The sequence below is a fragment of the Hemiscyllium ocellatum genome, chromosome 31 (assembly GCF_020745735.1).
Source record: "Hemiscyllium ocellatum isolate sHemOce1 chromosome 31, sHemOce1.pat.X.cur, whole genome shotgun sequence".
Lineage (NCBI taxonomy): Eukaryota > Metazoa > Chordata > Chondrichthyes > Orectolobiformes > Hemiscylliidae > Hemiscyllium > Hemiscyllium ocellatum.
Window position 1 is genome coordinate 26,078,369 of NC_083431.1, and position 18,397 is coordinate 26,096,765.

The 18,397-nt window shown below is 41.5% G+C and overlaps 1 protein-coding gene across 1 annotated transcript in view; it reads right to left on the reverse strand.

Moving 5' to 3' along the window:
• Positions 1 to 18,397, reverse strand: part of pitpnm3 (PITPNM family member 3) — a 663,088-nt gene that overhangs the window by 104,208 nt on the left and 540,483 nt on the right. The gene's annotated exons all lie outside the window — the stretch shown is intronic.

Here is an 18,397-nt window from a genome sequence, read left to right on the forward strand (position 1 = left end):
CCCCAAGTGCCTCAGCCTTTCCTCATACGATCTTCCTACCATTCCAGGCAACATCCTGGTAAACCTCCTCTGCACTCGTTCAAAAGCTTCCACATCCTTCCTATAGTATGGCGACCAAAACTGCACACAATACTCCAGATGAGGCCTCACCAGAGTCTTATACAACTGCAACATGACCTCAGGACTCCGGAACTCAATTCCTCTGCCAATAAAGCCCAGTACACCATATGCCTTCCTCACAGCACTATTTACCTGGGTGGCAACTTTCAGAGATAAAGAAACTTTACTGTCCGTCCAGCAAGAGTACAAATAAAAGACAGAGTCGGATTCTATATAGTAAAATTGCAGTATTGCAAAAGATAATGTATTTATAATAGTCATTAAGACAAGATTAAAGCGATCATTGATAATGTTAACCAGTTATAGAAATGAAGGCTTGAAGTATTACAACACCTACTCACATTTAGAATTTTTCACACAGTAATATTTCTCAATGTGCTACACAGAAGTAAAAATTGGTGTCAACCAATATCAAGAGATTAAATGTATAATATAATAAGAATGGATGTGATATTGAGATGGTGATATATATCATGCTTTGACATCAGCAGACATATGCAAGGGATTGTGAGGAAAGGTTGGAATCATTTGAACTCATGAGAGATGTACTTACAAAGAACAACATTATCTACAATCGTGTAACTGAAAGAGCATGCAAAAACTCACCAGAGTTAGTCAGCAGTCACTCACAGGAAACCATTACAGGCCACAAACAACTAGATGAGACATGGATAGCTATTATTCCCAGTGCACAGAACAAAACCCCAAGCCACAAAACTGTGGCAATATAAACTAGTGTAGTGGAGTGGGGCTTCACATCTGGTTGAAGAAATCAATTTTAGAAAGTTTCATCAAGGTGGTAAGAGAGTATCAAGGCAGAAACACTGGAAAAGGATAAAACGTTGAAACAGATCAATTTCTCAGAGGCAGCTGGAAGAGTTGAGAATGATGGCTGACAAACAGACGTGGATAGAAAAGCCAGAAAGTGATTTTTTTGGTGTGGGTCTTCCATCTGATTCTCTGAAGCTGTATTGTTAGTGGAATCCAGAAAGTATTTTGCCTGAAGCTGAAGCTGGTGCCTTACACAGGTTGGATGTGGATCCAATATAGAAATCCAGTGTTAAGGTTGGAGAGTATAAGCACTGGCATAGAAACAATAGGTATATGCTTCTATGCTGCAAAACTCTATAGGAAGGCTCTCAACAACAGAAGGCAAAACATAATGACTGAAGCAGGTAATGTTCTATATTGAGCAGTACACCAACTTCCATACTCTGCTGTTTAGGTGAGCAGTTGTTTGCAAAGTTGGCTTCATTGTTTTTTCAATACAAAATGTTGTTTTGAGTTATATGCCCGACAGATGGGCCATGGAGTACAACAGAGCTAACTGTTATCAGTGCACATAACCCAAGCAGACAAATTATGTTCCTGAAGGATGACTATGAATGATAAAGAAGTGGGGGGTGGGGGAACAGATGGAGCTCTATGGTGCATTACATGTGACTATAAAGGAAAGGTGGGTTTTGTGAAAAAATACAAGCGGATAAGAAGCCTTATTGGAAGCTTTTAAACTGATTTGGTGAAAGAAATGGGAAGTCAGAAATTAAGCACTTTTGGGGGAGATCAAAACCTCCCACAAATGTAAAACCCAACCTCCCCAAATGTAAAAGCTTTTAAGCTTTCTCTTATTCTAACTGGATTATTACTGGCCACACCGGATCTGATGAAGGGCTTATGCCCAAAACGTCGAATTTCCTATTCCTTGGATGCTGCCTGACCTGCTGTGCTTTAACCAGCAACGCATTTTCAACTCACACCGGATCTGATGCTCAGTAATGAACAAGGCCAGGTGTATCATTTAGTTGTAGGCCTGCACTTTGGAGAGAGTAACCATAATTCGGTTATGTTTAGTTTAGCGATGGAAAGGGAGAGGTACATGCCACAGATCAAGAGCTATCGATGGAGCAAAGGCAATTATAATGTGATTAGGTAAGAATTATGATGCATAGAATGGGGTATCAAAATGCAGGGGATGCAGACTATTGAAATGTGGAGTTGGTTTAAGGAACAGATATTGTGTGTCCTTGACAGGCATGTCCCTGTAAGGCAGGGAGGAAGTTAGAAGGTAAGGGAACTGTGGTTTACAACAGAAATTGCATCGCTTGTTACGAAGAAGAAGGGGGTTTATGTGTTGATGAGGCAAAATGGTTCAGATGAAGCGATGGAGAGTGACAGAGCAGCTAGGAAGGATTTAAAGAGTGAGTTAAGAAGACCAAAGAGAGGACATGAGCAGTCTTTAGCAAATAGAATAAAGAAGAACCCTAAAGCTTTCTATAGGTTTGTGAGGAATAAAAGGATGATTAGGGTAGGAATAGGGCCAGTCAAAGACAGAAGTGGGAAGTTGAGTGTGGACACTGTAGAGATCGGAGAGGTGCTAAATGAACATTTCTCATCGGTGTTCACTCAGGAAAAGGAGAATATTGTGGAGGAGAAGAATGAGGTACAAGATATTAGACCAGAAAGGATCGAGGTTAGTTACACACAGGTATTATCAATTCTAGAAGGAGTGAACGTAGACAAGTCTCCTGGGCCGGATGGGATTTATCCGAGGATTCTCTGGGAAGCTAGGGAGGAGATAGCAGAGCCGTTGGCTTTGATATTTGAGTTGTCATTGTCTACAGGTTTAGTACCTGAGGACTGGAGGATTGCAAATGTTGTGCCATTGTTCAAGAAGGGCAGTAGAGAAGATCCAGGTAATCATAGACCAGTGAGTCTTCCTTCTGTTTTAGGAAAGGTTTTGGAAAGGATTATAAGAGATAAGATTTATAACCATCTAGCAAGCAAAACTTTGATTTTAGATAGTCAACATGGTTTTGTCAAGGGTAGGTCGTGTCTCACAAACCTCATTGAGTTTTTTGAGAAGGTGACCAAGCTTGTAGATGAGAGTAGGGCAGTTGATGTGGTATACATGGACTTCAGTCAAGCCTTTGATAAGGTTCCACATGGTAGGCTGATGGAGAAAATGCAGAAGCATGGGATTGAGGGTGATTTAGCAATTTGGATTAGAAACTGGCTTTCTGGAAGAAGGCAGCGAGTGGTGGTTGATGGAAAATATTCAGTCTGGAGTCCAGTCACTAGTGGTGTGCCACAAGGATCTGTTTTGGGACCACTGCTGTTTGTCATTTTTATAAATGACTTAGACGCAAGCATAGGTGGATGGATTAGTAAATTTGCAGAGACACTAAAGTCGGTGGAGTAGTGGACAGTTTGGAATAATGTTGCAGATTGCAGTGGGGTCTTGGATAAACTGCAGAATTGGGCTGAGAGGTGACAAGTGGAGTTCAATGCAACTAAATGTGAGGTGATTCACTTTGGGAAGAATAACAGGAAGGCAGAGTACTGGGTCAATGGAAAGATTCTTGGTAGTGTGGATGTGCAGAGGCATCTTGGTGTACGTGTGCATAGATCCCTGAAAGTTGTCACCCAGGTAGATAGTGCTGTGAAGAAGGCATATGGTGTATTAGGTTTCATTCGTAGAGGGATTGAGTTCCAGAACCGCAATATCATGCTGCAAAAGAATGGAATGGGGAAATGCATCAGCCTTAATATGACAGTGGAGTAAACCCGAGAGGCCAAATAGTGGAGCAGATGTGATGGGCCGAATGGCCTAATTCGGCTTCTATATCTTCTAGCCTTGCGGAGGTTGGGCAAGCGTTGCTAACCCAGCACCAGTGCATTCCTGGCCTCTCATACCTTACCATTCCGGCTTAATGCCGATTCAGTCGACATCCGCCATAGTTTCTGAGATCTATCTATGTGGAGATGAACAAAAACCTATACAAAACACTGGTGCGGCCACATTTGGAATATTGTGTACAGTTTTGGTAGCCCCATTACAGAAAGGACGTGGAAGCATTAGAAAAGGTGCAGAGGAGATTTATCAGGAGGGAAGGCCTTATGAGGAAAGGCTGAGAGACTTGGGTCTGTTCTCATTGGAAAGGCGGTGGCTAAGAGGGGATTTGATAGAGACATACAAGATGATCAGAGGATTAGATAGGGTAGACAGTGAAAGACTTTTTCCTAGAATGATGACATTAGCTTGTACGTGAGGGCATAACTACAAATTGAGGAGTGATAGATTTAGAGTAAAAAGTGAGGTCTGCAGATGCTGGAGATCAGAGCTGAAAATGTGTTGCTGGTTAAAGCACAGCAGGTTAGGCAGCATCCAAGGAACAGGAAATTCGATGTTTCGGGCCAGAGCCCTTCATCAGGAATGAAGGGTGATCAGGGTGATAGATCAGGGTGATAGATCAGGGTGATAGATTTAGGACAGGTGTCAGAGAAAAGTTCTTTACGCGGAGAGTAGTGAGGGCATGGAATGCCCTACCTGCTAATGTAGTCAACTCAGCTACATTTGGGAGATTTAAACAATCCTTAGTAAGCACATGGATGATAATGGGATAGTGTAGGGGGACGAGCTGAGACCAGTTCACGGGTCGGCACAACATCGACGGTCAAAGGGCCTGTTCTGCGCTGTATTGTTCTATGGTCTATGTTCTACTCAGCATCTTTTAACATTGTCCCACCAAAGATATCTGCAAACGGTTTCAGGTTATTACTTTACACACACTGAAGATTTAAACTGCTTGCGGTAAAACAATAGGACATTGTAAGGTACACATGATAAATGTGAGACTTCATGATTCAACAGGAATCTAAAGAAGCATGATTAAGAAGAAACGATAACCCTTCATACAAGGTCTACTTTTTGGGATTTCCCATACAATTCCAGTACAATAAATTGTGCCTTCACTTTGTTTTTAATTTTTAAAATTGCTTGTGATTGTTTCAGTGGATTAATTAGAAAAGAACTGGAATTTTAATCGTGTGTTATTTAAAGTAAGTATTCGATCAATTATTTCTCTGTAACATTATACTTCTCATTTTAATATGGAAAGATGGTGAAAACACAAGCTAGTGAAATTTTAATGTTGGATGGATTTTAATAAAGTTTTATGAAAAAGAATATCAGTAAATTATTTTATATGAATGGAATCTGACGTTATATTTAAAATTCCATAATATATCATATTTCTAATAATTGATCTATCATTCTTCGTGCTTTTAAATCTCATTCACACAGTTACAATGTTAGACAAGGACATCAACCTTCTCTGGTTAGAAAAAGAATTACATCAGAATTAATAATAATATTCATATGATATGGTGGAAATTATAGACTGGAGTTTTGGCAAGCCAAGAAGTCACCACAAGCCTTTAAAAATGGTTCAAGTGGAAATCCCATCCCCAGTTCCAATTGATTGTTGCTGGTCAGGGAAAGTGGGTGGACATGTGATCCACATAGACAGATCTCAGAAACTATGGCGGATGTTGACTGAATTGGCATTAAGCCGGAATGGTAAGGTATGAGAGGCCAGGAATGCACTGGTGCTAGGTTAGCAACGCTTGCCCAACCTCCGCAAGACTAGAAGATATAGGAGCCGAATTAGGCCATTCGGCCCATCATATCTGCTCCACTATTTGGCCTCTCGGGTTTACTCCACTGTCATATCAAGGCTGATGCATTTCCCCATCCCATTCTTTTGCCTTCTCCCTGTAACACTTTATTCACTTACCAATCAAGAACCAGTCAATGACTTGGCCTCCAGAACACTCTGTGGCAATGAGTCCTGCAGATTAACTACCTCTGTCACAAAAAATTCCTCCTCATCTTCTTTCTAAACGGTCATCCTATAATGCTGATGCTGTGCTCTCAGGTCCTAGACTCTCCTCATAGAGGATACATCTTCTTCAAGGAGTCTATCCAGGCCTCTTAGCATTCTATAGGTTTCAGTCATATCCCCCCTTCATCTTTCTAAAGTGCATCAAGTACAAACCAAGAGTCCTCAACCGCTCCCCAGGATCATTCTTACAAACCCCCTCTGGACTCCTTCCAATGCCAACACATCCTTCCTTAGATATGGGGCCTAAAACTACTCTCAATATTCCAAATGTAGTCTGACCAGAGCTTCATGCGGCCTCAGCAGTATATCCCTGCTCTTGTACTCTAACTCTCTTGAAATGATTGCTAACATTGCATTTGCCATCCTAACTGCCAACTGAACCTGCATGTTAACCTTAGGAGAATCCTGAAATAAGATTTTAAAGTCCCTTTGTGCTTCAAATATCTGAACGCTTTCTCCATTAAGAAAATATCTTAACCTCAATTTTTCACACCTAAATGCATAATCTTACACTTTCCCACATTTTATTCCATCTGCCACTTCTTTGGCCACTCTCCTAACCTGTTCAAATCCTTCTGCAGCCTTCCCACTTCTGCAGCCCTACAAGTCCCTCCATGCATCTTTGTGTCATCCGCAAACTTAGCAAGAATGCCCTCAGTTCCTTCATCCAGATCATTAATGTAGAACATGAATAGTTGTAGTTCCAACATGGACCCCTGTGGAATTCCACTAGTCAGCAGCTGCCATCATGGAAAAGACCCCTATATCCACACATTCTGCATTCTGCCAGTCAGCTAATCCCCTATCCATGCCAGTACCTTGCCCCTAACTCCATGAACTTATTCAATTTGCCAGTCTCCTGTTCAGGACTTTTTCAAAGGGCTTCTGGAAATCCACACCCACTGGCTCTCCTTTGTCTAACTGGCTTGTTACATCCTCAAAGAATTCTAACAGACTTGTCAGGCATGACCTCCCCTTGATGAAGCCATGCTGGCTCAGCCTTATCTTACCATGCACTTCTAAGTACTCCACAATCTCATTCTTAATAATGGACTCTAAAATCTTACCAATGACCAAGGTCAGACTAACCCACCTACAGTTTCCTGACCTCTGCCTCCCTCAATTCTTAAACAGGGGTGAAACATTAGCCATTTTCCAGTTGTCTGGGAACTTCCCTGACTTCAGTGATTCCTGAATGATCACTAGAAATACCTCCACTATCTCCTCAGCTATTTCCTTCAGAACTCTGGGGTGTAGTTCATCTTGTCTGGGTAATTTATTCACCTTCAGTCATCTTCAGCATTTCCAGCACCTTCTTCTCAATGACAGCCACTACAATCACCTCCACCCTCTGGCTCTCTTGAAGTTCTGGTATGCTGCTGGTGTTTTCCATTGTGAAAACTGATACAAAATACCTACTCAGTTCTTCCACTATATCTTTGTTCTCATTACTAATTCTCCATCTTCATTTTCCAATGGTCCAATGCCCACTCTTGTCACTCTCTTACCTTTTCAATATCTAAAAAAAACTCTTGGGATCTTCTTTTATATTACAAGAGAGCTTACTCTCATATTTCATCTTCTCCTCCTCCTTATCGCTGTTGTATTTATCCTCTACTGGTTTTTAAAAGTTCCCTAATTCTTTGGCTTCCACTAATCTTTGCCCATAGCATGCGTGTTCTTTTGCTTTTATGCTGTCCCTGACTTCCCTTATCAGCCATGGTTGTTTCATCCTCCCCTGAGCGTGTTTCTTCTTCCTTGGGATGAATTTCAGCTGTGCCTCTCAATTTACTCCCAGAAACCCCAACTATTGTTGCTCCACCATCTTCCCTGCTAGGCTCCCCTTCCAATCAATGCCAGCCAACTGCACCCCCATGTCTTTGTGGTTATCTTTACTCAATCGTAATATCATTACATCTGATTCCAGCTTCTCACTCTCAAACTAGAGGGCAAATTCTGTTCTATTATGGTCACTGTTCCCTCGGGGTTACTTCACCTTAAGTTCCTGGATCAAGACTGCCTCATTACACATCACGAAATCCAGAATTGCCTGTACCCTAGTGGGCTCTACCACAATCTGCTCCAAACAATCTCACAGACATTCCACAAATGTCTTTCCTTGAGATTTGCTACTGACCTGATTTTCCCTTTATGCACCTGCATAAAGTCCCCCATCATTATTGTAACAGTGCCTTTCTTATATCTCTTTTCTATCTCCTGATTTATTTGCCTTCCTAGATCCTAACAAGAGCTGGGAGACCTGTACACAACTCCTATCAGGGTATTTTATCCTTTGTGGTTCCTCAACTCTACCCACATAGATTCTATGCCTTTTGACTCTATATTACTTCTTGCTAACCATTTAATTTCATTTCTTACCGGCCTATTGGTCAGTCCTTTCAATAGGTTGTATTTCCTTGGATCTTTAGGGCCCAGTGAAACCCCCCTGCAGCCACGTCTCTGTGATATGCCCACAATATCATTCCAGCCAATTTCAATCAGCGCAACAGGCTCATTTACTTTAAAAACTGTGTGTATTTAAATACAATGTGACTGTCTTCCTTCTCATAGTTGGCCCCTTATTTGCTGTACCTGACCCTTTACATACTCTCTGCCCTATTACTTGTGCTGCAAACTTTAATAACCTCTGGGGAGTCCTTCCCACTTTTAACTTTGAGCATATCTTTCCATGCAACTGAAACCACTCCCCCACTATTTAGTTTAAAGCCCTATCCCACAGCACTAGCTATGCAATTCACCAGGGGTTACAGGGAAAACCAGCCATTTGGATATGAAACTGGCTCAAAGGGAAAAGATAGAGGGTGGCGGTGGAGTGTTGCTTTAAAGCCTGGTGGCCTGTGACCAGTGGTATGCACAAGGATTGGTGCTGGGTCTACTGCTTTCTGTTATTTACATAAATGATTTGGATGTCAACATTGGAGGTGCACACCACTTTTTGAATATTGTGTGCAATTCTGGTCTCCTTCCTATCGGAAAAATTTACAGGGATGGTGGCAGCGGTGGAGGGTTTAAGCTATGAGGACGGTCTGAACAGGCTGGGGCTGTTTTCCCTGGAGCATCAGCGGCTGAGGGGTGATCTTATAAAGGTTCATAAAATCATGAGGGGCATGGATAGGGTAAATAAACAAGGCCTTTTTCCTAGGGAAACTAGAGGGCATCAGTTTAGGGTTAAAGGGGAATAATTTAAAACTGACCAAAGGGGGATCTTTTTTATGCAAAGGGTTGCGTGTGTATGGAATGGGCTGCCAGAGGAAGTGGTGGAGCCTGGTACATTTACAACATTTAAAAGGCAGCTGGATGGGTATATGAATAGGAAGGGTTTACAGAGATATGGGCCAAGTGCTGGCAAATGGGACTAGATTAACTTAGGATATCTGGTCTGCATGGTCAGTCGTACCGAATGGTCTGTTTCCCTGCTGTACGTCTCTATGACCCTTGTGACCCTGGATCCAGCATGATTCAAGAGGAACCCATTCTATTGGGACAGCTCCCTCCTTCCCCAGTACTGCTGTCAATGTCCCACGTATTCAAATTCATTCCTCCCACAACAATCTTTAAGCCCTGTGTTTGCCTCTTTAATCATGTCAACCCTGCTCGTGGCTCAGAAGGGAAATTGGAGATGATTACCTTTTTGTTCTGATTTTTAGGATAGCCCCAAGCTGCTCATATTTCCTCAGCAAAACTTCTTTCTGCTTTCTACCTACGTCATTGCCACCTACATGGACCACGACAACTGGACCTTTCCTCTCCCACTCCAAGTTCCTCTGGAGCTCAGATGAGATATCCTGAACTGTTACACAAAGATGAACTTTCAGCAGACCCCCCCCCACCCATAATGAAAACTTTGCAATTTGGGGCATCTTTCACCCTGAGATTCAGGAACATGAGCAACCCATTTTCGCAGCCAAAAATCTGACATCTTGAATTTCCATTGGTCATTTTGAATTGCTTGGTCAGTAAAGGTGCTGGAAACTTGGTGAATAGTAATGTGCACATTGAGCACTCCAAAGATTTTGTTGAGTCTGTTATATAAAAAAGGTAAAGTTTCCATATACCTTCTGGATCATAAGATGGCTCTATCATCAGAGAGATTGTTTAACCTAACGGTGCCTTGCCTCAAGCAATGGGAGAGCTTGAGAAGGAGAGTCTTTCATGGTAACTTTAGCTGGTGCAGGAATTGAATCAATGCTATTGACATCATTCTGCTTTGCAAACCAGCCATCCAGTCAACTGAGTTAACCAGCACAGAATCTAAAAAAGCATCAAGAGAGTTTGAAACAGTTCACCAAAGCTATGCATTCACAACTCCAGCATGTTTGTTTTACTGTCAAATTTTCTATCTACAAGAATTACTGGATTGACATCTAAACATCCTAATACATACTGTTGCTCCCTAAATTTGTGCCTTTAGCTTTTAATACCTGTATTCTCCTATAATCATCAGCTCAGTTTTATAGCTAACTTAAATTATGCACTAGTTAATTGATTAAAATTAATGGATTTTATTAAGTGATACAGCACAATGTATCAGAGGGGAAGCAGGATTCTTATCAATTTTGCTGCACATATTGAGTCCCTGATCTCTCCTAAGCTGGCTGGGAAAGGGACTGAATAAAAATAATTAGGTGAAAATAACTCTTGACCTCTTTCCAGCTTTGGATGCAGATGTGCTTTTCAAGCAATGGAACAGAACCAAAAGGCCACAGTAAGTTGGTTCTTGGACCACACCAACCTTATCAGGTTGAACTACAGCCTTCCTGTATTTCTACAGGCAACTTATCCAGCAGAAAGCTTCACCTTACAGCCATTTGCTTTGCTTCATTTGGTCAACTCGCAGAACATGGAATTAGTTCTTATTGGGAGGGTGGCTGGAGAGGACGGACATGCAGAATCATGGAATTGTTACAGTGCAGAATTAGGCTATTTGGCCCATTATGTGTGTGTGCACTTTGTCTTAGGGCCAAGCTCCAGTCTTATCCCCATAACTCTTTGCATTGTTTCTATTTAAATAATTGCCCAATGCCTTCTTGAATGCCTCAATTGAACCTGTCTTCCAAGCAGTGCATTTCAAGGCATAGACTCATAGAGATGTACAGCACAGAAACAGACCATTCGGTCCAACTCTTCCATGATGACCAGATATCCTAAATTAATCTAGTTCCATTTGTCAGCACTTGACCAAATTCCGCTAAGCCCTTCCTATTCATATACCCATTCTGATGCCTTTTGAATGTTGTAATTGTATCAGCCTCGACCACGGCCTCTAGCAATTCATTCCATACACACACCACACCTTGTGTGAAAAAGTTTCCTCATAGGTCTCATTTAAATCTTTCCCCTCTCACCCTAAACCTATGCCATCTAGTTGTGGACTCCCCCACCTCAGGGGAAAGATCTTGTCTATTTACCCTATCCATGCCCCTCATGATTTTATTAAGCTCTATAAATCCTGACCACTCACTGCGTGGAGAATATTTTCTTTGCATTTGCAAAATACTTCAAATGTGTGCTCGCTGGTTCTTGATCCTTTTACAAGCAGAAACAAGTTTTTGCCTATCTACTCTGTCCAAACCTTTTATCATTTTGAAAACGTCTATGAATTCCACACTCAGCCTTGGCATCTCCAAGAAAGACAATCCCAATTCCTAAACCTTTCCTCACAACTGAAGTAACTCATCCTGGAACCATTCTAGAAAATCTCTCCAACATTCTTTCCTGTGCATTTGCATTAAAATCCTTCCTATAATGTGGTGCCCAGAATAGAACACAATAAGCCAGCAGTGCCTTTTCTACTTTCAGATCATTTCCCTCCTTTTGTATTCTACACTAATATTAATGAAGACTAGATGCTATTTGCTTTATTGATAGTTCTCTTTACCTCTCTTGCCACCTTTGATGATATGCACAAATGCATCTCAGTCTTTCTGCTTCTGCAAACCGTTTAGAATAGTATTTCATATTGTTTCTCCACGTTCTTTGCATCATGTCCACTTTGGACTTTATTCACTACCCATTCCACCAACTTATCAATATCTCCTTGAAATCTTGCATTTTTAAAGATTCATTCATGGGATGTGGGCGACATTGGTATAGCCAACATTTGTTGTCCATCCCTAATTGCCCAGAGGGCAGTCAAGAGTCAACTATATTGTAGTGGGTCTAAAGTCACGTGGAGGCCAGGCCAGGTAAGGATGGCAGATTTCCTTGCCTAAAGAATATTAGTGAACCAGATGTTTTTTTTTTCTCAACAATTGATAATGGTTTCATGGTCTAATTCCAGTTTAATTCCAGATTTTCTATTGAATTCAAATTCCACCATCTACCATTGAATTCTAGTCCTCAGAACATTACCTGAGCCTCTGGATTAATAGCCTAGATACCACTGGAGCATCACCTTCCCTGCTCCTCACAGTTTTAAAGTTTCTTCTATGTTTCATAGTCATTCACAAACTTTGAAATTGTTCTCTGCATACAAAAATCTAGATAGTTTACACGTAACAGGAAAATACTGACAAAGTTTCCATTACACTCCTTCCTCCAGGCCACAAGTATCAATTGATCATTACTCTCTATTTCCTATCACTCAGCCAATTTTTATCCCTGTTGCTATTGCTCCTTTTATTCCATGACTTATCCTTTTCCTCACAAGTGTATTGTGTGGTAATGTATCCTTTACAAGTACACACTGTGATGATTCTGTTCCTTCATTCTGTCTTTGACATTTTTTCCAGAGAGGTTGCAAGAGACACAGGCTCTGAAAAGTCTAAGTTGGTTGGGTTTTGGGGCCAGTTTGATTACAGCTAACAGGGACTGCCTCAGGCAAAAGGCTTTCTAGTTAAAAAAAAACACTTGTCCAATGAAAGGGGAGTGGTCAGTTCTCAGCTTTTCTTTGGTTTGGTTTGATTTTTTAGCAGTCTGGCTGTTCACTGAACGCAGTCAGGCAGTTAGAGGCTGCTAGTACAAGAAACAGTTACATGGAAGAGGGTGTTCATGCTGCCATCTCTCTCTCTCCTGTAAGGCCCTGTGTTTGATTTTGTGGCAAGGGTTGTTAATGGGGATTGTTGCAAGTGTTGGGCACAGCATCATTAAATTGGTATCATCTATTGAGTTTTCAGCTAGGTTCGGTTATTATGTATTCTGTTCTCTTTTGTTTGTGTTTCATTCGGTAATCTTGTAAATAAACTCTGTTTTGTTTAAAACTAAGTGGTTTGACCAGCAGCATCCTTCCTGGAATGTCTGCGTTACAGCAGGTTAAAACAACTCGCAAAGTTAGGGTCTGGCTACTTCCTTGAAATATTTTGGGGGTGTGGGGGGGGGGGTTGATTGCTCCGTAGCAACATCAACAGGATTGTACAATATTGGAACCTCTCTGTTACCTCTTCAAATAACTCAAGCAGGTTAATTGAACAAGATTATCCCTTTGGAAATCCATGCTGAGTCTTCTGAATTAGCCCATTATATTTCCATATTGCTGCTAGTCCTATCTCAAATGGTTGCTTCTAGAGGTTTCCCCACCACTGAAGTTAAAGCAACTGGTCTATAATTGCTGTGTTGATCTTTACCTCTTTTGAATAAGAATGTAATGTTTCCATTTCTCTTGTCCATAAGCAGCCCTTCTAAATCTGGGAAACATTAAAAGATAATTGCCAGTGCTCCTGAAATTTCCAGTCTTACTTCCTTCAATGTTCTTAGATGCATCTATCTGCCCTTATTGGTATTTATTGACTTAAACACCAATGATTTATTGTATACTTCCTCGTTATTATTTTTAAACCCTTCTATTGACTGTATATTCTCCTTTGTCATGGCCTAGTCAGCATCTGCCTCATAGGTAAAGACAGATAAAAAGTATTCAGATTAGATTAGATTAGATTCCCTACAGTATGGAAACAGGCCCTTTGACCCAACAAGTCCACGCTGACCCTCCGAAGATTGACTCACCCAGACCCATTCCCCATATTTATCCTTGACGAATGCGCCTCACACAATGGGCAATTTAGCATGGCCAATTCACCTGACCTGCACATCTTTGGATTGTAGGAGCACCCGGAGGAAACACACGCAGACACACGAAGAATGTGCAAACTCCACACAGACAGTTGTCCGAGGCTGGAATCGAATCCCGGGTCCTTGGTGCTGTGAGGCAGCAGTACTAGCCACTGAGCCACCGTGCTGCCCCCAAAGCCTACTGCACCTGATATACCCAGGCAATCTCCCATCCAAGTACTAACCAGGCCTGAGTTTGCTTAGCTTGTGAGATCAGACATTTTCAGACTATTCATAGAGTCATACATCATAGAAAAAGATTTTTTAAGTCCAACCAGTCCATGCCAAACATAATCCCAAACTAAACTAGTTCCACCTAGCTGCACTTGGCCCATATCCCTCCAACCCTTCCCTATTCATGCACTTATCTAAATGTTTTTTAAATGTAACTGTGCCTACATCCACCACTTCCTTAAGAAGTTTGTTCCAAACGTGTACTACCCCCTGGGTAAAATTTTTGCCCCTCATGTCTTTTTTAAATCTCACTCCTCTCATCTTAAAAATATGCCCCTTAGTCCTGGGGAAAGGTCACCTACCATTAACCATTAACCCTAACTATACCTCCTATGATCTTATAAGGCCACCTCTCATGCTCCCATGAAGAAGGTCCCAGCCGATCCAGCCTTGCTTTATAACTCAAACCTTCCATATCTAGCAACATTCTGGAAAATCTCTTCTGAACCCTCTCCAGCCTAATAATATCCTTCCTGGAACACAACAACCAGAACTGCGCACAGTATTCCAGAAGAGGCCTGACCACAGTGTCCTCTACAACCTCACCATGACTTCTCAACTCTGATATAAGGTCTGATCAATGAAGGCAAGCCTGTCAAACACCTTTTTAACCACCTGGAATATATGCAACACAAACTTTAAAGAATGATGGATCTGAACCCTTAAATTCTTCTGTTCTACAACACTGCCAAAGGCCCACCATTTATTGTATAATCCCTGCCCTTTTTCGTTGTACCAAAATGCAAAATCTTGCGGTTATCCAAATTGAGCTCCATCTGTCATTTTTCAGCGCATTGACCCATTTGATCAGGCTCCCTTTGTAACCTTAGAAAACCTTCTTCACTGTCCACCATGCCACCAATTTTGGTGTCGACTGCAAACTTATTAATTGTGCCTTCTATATTCTCATCTAAATAATTTATATGAATGACAAACAATTCTGTTAACACTTCAGCCAGAAATGATGCAATACGTTTCCTATAGAAATAGAACACAGAGTAAGTCAATTCAATTTCCTCTCCTTCTAACTGCAATCCTTCCTGCAGTTGTTTGAAGGGTCACAAATATACTCGACAAAGGACAACATTAATGTGGTCGTGGAAAAGATAAATCGGATGAAGAGAGCAGTTTTTTATGACAATGATGCGCTGTGAAGTTTCTATTCCAGTTGCCTGATTACTGGATCAATTCATCAACATAGCAAGGTAAGAGAGTCAGTGCTAAAATCAAGCTCAGTTGTTACTCTATTACTTCATTGAATAAAGTCTGAAACTACTGGAATAGCATTGCAAAGCAGCACAAGACAGGCAAAAGCACAGGAAAGACACACACTAAGGGAATGCACAGGGTGATTGGTTGACCTTCGTATGAAACATGGCACTGCCTTGATTTATAGATATTTTTAATCAGACTTCTCAGACATGGTATCATACACTTCTACAGCAGGTGGGACTTGGATTTGAACCTTATAGCTCAAATGTCAGGACACTACCATGTGCTACAAGAACCCTATGTTTCATTTGAAGTAAGTGGATTGCAATCGTCATTTTGCAGTGAATGTTCTGGTGTATTGTGGGAAGACGAAAGTTGTGCTGGTCAGTAAGAAAGGGAGTGTAAGATGTGGGCTTTTGGTGATGGGTTAATCGGGATTGCCATTGTTGGCACTGCAACTCTTCAATGGTGACCTGATTAAATCTGAGCTGTCTCAGTCACCTCCTCCCATTGTCCAGTTCCTCATGGTTTTGCACTCCCTCATCAGCAAATCGTTGGTAGGAGGTTCAGTCTTGATGGCAATTCGGTACAGCATTTATTTGTGAGATATGGTCATCATTGGCTAGACCAGCATTTATTCCTTATCCCTAATTTCCCTTGGAGGGCTGTCTTTATGAGTAGCTGCAGTCCATGGGATGTTAGGTACATCTCAAGTGCTGTTGAGAAGAGATTTTGACCCAGTAACAGAGAAGGAATAGCAATATAGTTCCAAGTTGGGATGGGGGTTGTGACTTAGAGGTGGTAGTGCTCCCATTTAGCTGCTACCCTTGTTCTTCTAGGTGTTGGAAGGTGCAACAGGAGCTACTGCAATGCATCTTGTAGATGGTACATACTGCTGCTGCTATGTATTGTGGTGAAAGGAGAACATTTTGAATGAAGTAGATGGGGTACCAACAGACATAGCAGAATGCCACTAATTATGACACACATACATTAGTGCAGCAGGAATCTTTCACAGCAGTCCAGGAAGCAATTGAGGTGCTTCTAATCACCATTGTACTGACTTACCAGATTTTATGTGGTAACATGGATTTCAATTTATGGGTGCTTCGAAAATGTGAATAGATTGTATAAGCAAATTGTTAATCGTGTCACTAGCAGATAGTCCCAGCTACCTCCTGCTTTGTTGCAGTGGCTCAAATTCAGTTTGTTCCTGACAGAATCCAGGATGCTGCAAGAGTCAATGCCCATGGTCAAACCCCAGGTGAGGCTGATGGAGCAGAATCCCTTTCCAGTCCATTATTGGGAAAAGTTTTCATGCATTTCCTGAGAAGTCATGTGCCTATAGTCACTTTCACCCTGTACCACCTGTAGCTTGAGCTGCTCTGCACAGCCTCTGTTCAATCTCTTCAGTCATGCTGCATTCCAAGGACACTGCCTAGCACTGCATCCTGGTCTGCGAGCAACCTGTTTATGCCAAAACCTTGAAATCAGGCGTAACGTCCTTAATGCTGGTCACACCACTCACTGTGGACTTTAAAGAACCTGGGAAGGCACCAAACATTTGTGCAATTGTAGCAACAGCAATCAGCAACTGACCTGAAAGTAGTTGATCGTCCCATTAAATACCACAGGAGCAGATTATGTCCTTTATCTTAATCTTTATTCATAAGATGTAAGTATCATTGGCGAGGCCAATATTTATTGCCTGTCCCTGAATATCCAGATAATGGATAATGAGCCTGCTTCCTGAATTGCTGCAGCCAATGGGGCATAGGCATACACATTGTACTGTTAGGAAAGGAGCTACAGAGAACGAGATAGTTCCAAGTCAAGGTAATTCGTGATCATACATCTTGACTTTTGGGGTGTGGAGGTTGCAGGTACAGTTAAACATGCCTCATCGAGTTGCTGCCATACTTCCCATGAATGGTACACTGTGCACTGGTGTTGGAGTGAGCAAAATGTTAAGCTGATGAATGCAGTGCCAATCAAGCAAACTTCTTTGTACAGGATAGTATTGAGCTTCATGAATATTGGGACAAATGTAAAGGATTCCATCACACTCCTGAGAAGTGGCTTGTAGATAGTGGAAAGGCTTTGTGTGTCAGGAGTCAGGAGAGGAGTTACTTGCTAAAGAATTCCCCGCTCTAACTCAAAGCTTGTAGCTGCACTATTTATGTGCCAGTCCAGTGAAGGATTTTGACACTGGAAGAATCTTCATTGGTAATGCCTTTGCATGTTGAGGGAAGGTGGTTGGATTCTATCCCTGTTGTAGATGGCCATTAACTGGTACTTCGATGGTGTTTGACTGCTGCACAGTTATTCAGCTGTGCAAGGTTAAGTGAGGGTGTTGGCTGGAATTCTGCACTCCAAAATTAGACCACTAGCATCAGATCTAATGTGCCAGCTCTGCATTCAGCTGGTAGTCATTTACCCTGTGTGTTTATATCCTCATTAATTCAGTGCTCTGCACATTTGCCTGAAATGTATGTGAGCATTACATGTGCTGCTTTAAAGATCCAATCATATTGTTCATAAATATAGTTCTACCTTCCAATGAGCAGCCAGTTTATATTTACCATTAAAATTCAAGCTTAATGGACAAGTAGCAAGGAAGGTACTGGAAGGTTGTTGATGTAAAGCATACAATATCTCGACATGAGTCAGGAAACCTTGATATGGATTGATGAATGAGTACTCCAAGTCATACAATTCTATGATAATCTAAACATATTGCCCTGAAGTAAACACCCTAGACCTTCTGACGACCATTGGAATCCATCCAATGGTAATCCAGTCAAAGAAAAACGTAGAATCACCTTCCTATCATATTTAGCAGTCAGGAATTGGAGTGTAGAGGCCTCTATCACAGTTGTTGTTCAGGCCTGAATGCAGTGCAATTGAAGGCAAAGCCTAGCTTTTCTTTACACCCAACAGCAGCAGCAGCAAAGTAACCAGAGAGATCTACACTTAAAGATGAAAGTTTTACAAGTATTACAAGGCATTTTATTATTTTTCCTGGTCGTTTTAAACATTTAGTGCTATTTTTAGTGATAAATTGTAATGTAATGATTTTT